This window comes from Penaeus chinensis, chromosome 13 (genome assembly GCF_019202785.1).
Source record: "Penaeus chinensis breed Huanghai No. 1 chromosome 13, ASM1920278v2, whole genome shotgun sequence".
Taxonomy (NCBI): domain Eukaryota; kingdom Metazoa; phylum Arthropoda; class Malacostraca; order Decapoda; family Penaeidae; genus Penaeus; species Penaeus chinensis.
This window is the reverse complement of record NC_061831.1, coordinates 19033169-19038168: the sequence shown is the minus strand read 5'-3', so window position 1 is coordinate 19038168 and position 5000 is coordinate 19033169.

Below are 5000 nucleotides of genomic sequence, written 5' to 3'. Positions count from 1 at the left end.
AGGATTTAAAAAACAAACCGATCCATAAGCCTTCTTCCAGTTACTTACACACTGTTCACATAAGTCACCACAACTCGCATCTCTGACAGTCTGAATTCTAACCAGCCTAGAGAACAGGCAGGCTTCTGCAGTGGATTCTCAACAACAGACCACATCCACACGCTCATCCAAATAAGAGAACAATTATAGGAAACCCTGTGTATAGCATTCATCGATTACGAAAATGCATTTGACTCTGTATAAATACCATCAGTACTAGAAACTATGTAAATTATCGGAAGATATATATACGAAGATGGGACAGCAGCCATCAAGCTCCACACGGAAACCGATGAAATACCCAATTAAAAAAGCCATTAGAAAGGGCGATACAATCTTACCAAAACTGTTTACAACGTGCCTTGGGGAAATATTCCAGAAGCTACAATGGAACGGAAAGGGTATCAAAATAGGAAACGAATACCTAAACAAGATTTGCAGATGATAATGTTCTCTTGAGTAACCCTGCAAATTAAGTACAGCAACTAATAAACGATCTGAACAGAAAAAAGTCTGAAAATCGGACTCAACATGAACAAGAAAAAAACAATAGTAGAGTTCAACTCGAACAGATATATGTACAAGGTGAAGCGCTAGAGGTAGTGGGCAAGTATATATACCTAGGGCAACTCATACAGGCAAACACATCTAGCGAAGAGGAATTTCAGCGACGCATCAGTCTAGGCTGGAGCGCCTTCGACAGACACAGTAGCATACTAAGAGGTTCCTTGCCGTTATGTTTAAAAAGAAAAGTCTTTAACCAATGCTTAGCTTAAGAGTTCGGATGTGGGCGACATGGATCAGGAAACTGACAAAAGTGGAAGATGTACTCGGGAGCATCAAAAAGAAAAAATGGCAACGAGCAGGTCATATATGTCGGAGACAGATGGACAAAGAAAATAACAGACTGGGCTATAGATAACATAAAGAGTCCAAGGGCCCGACCAATGACAAGATGGCGTAAAGAAATAACGAATTTTGGGGACCAAGACTTGAAACAAAACGCAAGACAAAGTTTTGAAAAGATTGGGAGAGGTCTACGTCCTGGATCGATTCAGGCTGATGATGCTATGATAATGATGATACATAGATATAGAGATGGATATATACATATATAAATATATATGTACATATGTATGTGTGTGGATATGTATATATACATATGTGTATATATACATCCATACATATATATATGTATATATATATATATGGGAGTCTATGTCTTTGTGTATTTACATATATATATATATATATACATAGATGTGTATATATGTATATGTATATATACATATATGTACATATGTATATATACATATATGTATATATATGTATATATACATATATGTATATATACATATATGTGTATATATATGTATATATACATATATGTATATAATTATATATGTATATATGTGTGTGTGAGTGTTTTTGTGTGTATAAGAACACGAACACACACACACATCCCACACACAACACACACACACACACACACACTTATATATTTGTATATATATATATATATATATATGCATATATATTCATGTCTATGTACGATCATAAGTATGTGTACATGGTATATACACGTTGTGTGTGTTCGCATATATGTGGGTGCGTATAAACATATGTAAGCGCTTATTTTGTGCGCATGTCTTTATATGTGTATGCATATGCACGTGTGTAGTTGTGTATAATGCAGGAGTATGTATATATGTCATATGCATAAGGACATGTGTAAAGGTGTATGCGTCCATGTGCAGGTGCACGAAAATGAATATATGCGTAGTACTTAGGGCATTTGCAGGTGACCAACTATGTCTGCACTAGGCATACATACGCATAAATGAAATCAGCGTATACAATATAATCACACATATATAGCGAGCAGGCCCTTGCGATGCTGCTCACAAGTCCACACTAGATAGGGCCAATCCTGCTTAGTAGTGGCATCCCGGCTAAACTACATCCCCTCCCACCAAAGCCAGTAGGTGGGGAGTAACTCGGCTGTCTACCTCTCAATCAAAAACCATGACTGCACAAACAGAGCAACGGCCCTCATTCCCCGAAGGCGAAGGAGCCCCTGGTTACGGTGGCGATCAGGATCGCTCCGGAACAGAAGTTGCTAAAAAATCTCCGGTTAAAAACAGGCCGCCTCACGTTGATGAGCCTTTGCACATATAATATAAGGTCAATGCGAACTGAATCCGACTTGCTAGGATTACTTGAGGAACTCTCATTAAATGGGATGCTGCGAAGAACAGAAGATACTAAATGATGGACACGTGCTCTTAATAAAGTAAATGTTGTTGGCCAAATAAAATTACACATCAGAAGGGAAAGGAACAAACTTAGCTAACTTAAAGACCAGAGCGACAGAATTTAACCTCAACAAATATTCACTTCCCAGCGACGAAGATCTCAACATTGACCAAATCAACAAACAGTTCAATGACAGCTTCACTTGAAGTAAGAACGTAAAGCAAAGCTCCAGCAACCTCTCGGTACAAACTAAACAGCTTATGCAAAAATGTAGCGTCATTAAAGTATCGTCAAACAGGGACAATGCAAAAATGTGTCATTAAAGTATCGTCAAACAGGAACAAAACAGAATTAGTTGAGCTAACGAAGACTATAAATAAAAAGAAGATAGAATATGTACGCAAATTCAATACTCAGATAATAAATGAAACAGTAATCTCGGGTACCAGCATGAAAACAGCTAAGAGGAGACTCGGAATAGGGAAAAATCTTCTGCATGCAATAAAGAAACCAGACGAAGATGTGGCACATAATAAGTATAAAATCATAAAAATTGAGACTTTTACAGGGATCTATTCAACTCAAATGAACAGCCACGGATAGAAGCGAACGCGGTAACTAGAGACGTACCTAACAACACAACAGAAGAAATAAAAAGAGCGTTTAAAGGCATAGAGAGAGGGAAAGCACCAGGTGAAGATGGAATTAGTATAGACCATATAAAAAAATGCAGGAGAAATTGCAAAAGTGAAACTAGCCAATCATTTTAACAAATACCTTCTCAGCGGAAAAACTCCGAGAACCTGAGAAATGCAACAATCATTTTCATACATAAATAGGGGATAGAAAGGATTTAAAAAACAAACCGATCCATAAGCCTTCTTCCAGTTACTTACACACTGTTCACATAAGTCACCACAACTCGCATCTCTGACAGTCTGAATTCTAACCAGCCTAGAGAACAGGCAGGCTTCTGCAGTGGATTCTCAACAACAGACCACATCCACACGCTCATCCAAATAAGAGAACAATTATAGGAAACCCTGTGTATAGCATTCATCGATTACGAAAATGCATTTGACTCTGTATAAATACCATCAGTACTAGAAACTATGTAAATTATCGGAAGATATATATACGAAGATGGGACAGCAGCCATCAAGCTCCACACGGAAACCGATGAAATACCCAATTAAAAAAGCCATTAGAAAGGGCGATACAATCTTACCAAAACTGTTTACAACGTGCCTTGGGGAAATATTCCAGAAGCTACAATGGAACGGAAAGGGTATCAAAATAGGAAACGAATACCTAAACAAGATTTGCAGATGATAATGTTCTCTTGAGTAACCCTGCAAATTAAGTACAGCAACTAATAAACGATCTGAACAGAAAAAAGTCTGAAAATCGGACTCAACATGAACAAGAAAAAAACAATAGTAGAGTTCAACTCGAACAGATATATGTACAAGGTGAAGCGCTAGAGGTAGTGGGCAAGTATATATACCTAGGGCAACTCATACAGGCAAACACATCTAGCGAAGAGGAATTTCAGCGACGCATCAGTCTAGGCTGGAGCGCCTTCGACAGACACAGTAGCATACTAAGAGGTTCCTTGCCGTTATGTTTAAAAAGAAAAGTCTTTAACCAATGCTTAGCTTAAGAGTTCGGATGTGGGCGACATGGATCAGGAAACTGACAAAAGTGGAAGATGTACTCGGGAGCATCAAAAAGAAAAAATGGCAACGAGCAGGTCATATATGTCGGAGACAGATGGACAAAGAAAATAACAGACTGGGCTATAGATAACATAAAGAGTCCAAGGGCCCGACCAATGACAAGATGGCGTAAAGAAATAACGAATTTTGGGGACCAAGACTTGAAACAAAACGCAAGACAAAGTTTTGAAAAGATTGGGAGAGGTCTACGTCCTGGATCGATTCAGGCTGATGATGCTATGATAATGATGATACATAGATATAGAGATGGATATATACATATATAAATATATATGTACATATGTATGTGTGTGGATATGTATATATACATATGTGTATATATACATCCATACATATATATATGTATATATATATATATGGGAGTCTATGTCTTTGTGTATTTACATATATATATATATATATACATAGATGTGTATATATGTATATGTATATATACATATATGTACATATGTATATATACATATATGTATATATATGTATATATACATATATGTATATATACATATATGTGTATATATATGTATATATACATATATGTATATAATTATATATGTATATATCCCAATGCCGCCGGGGTAAATTAATTAAAAAACGGGGAAAATGCTGTGCTGATTTTTTATATCTTTTGTGAAATGTCTCATAGATAGATGTTTCTGCTAATGCTTAGCCTTACCTGATTCACCTTTCCTTGAATTGGCGAAAACAAAATATATGTATATATATATATATATATATATATATATATATTTACTAGTGCTAAAATATATATATATAATTTTTTTTTTTTTTTTTTTTTTTTTTACTAGTGCTATGAATATCGATGGTGCACACTCGTGTATGAACTTTTGAAGAGGGAATATCTTGTTCAAACGCAGAAGCAATAAACAATAAGTCTTGTGCCACAAGAGCTACCCTGGAGCCCGGGGCCTCTCTTGACATTGTTGCTTCTGTGCTCTAAAGTGATTT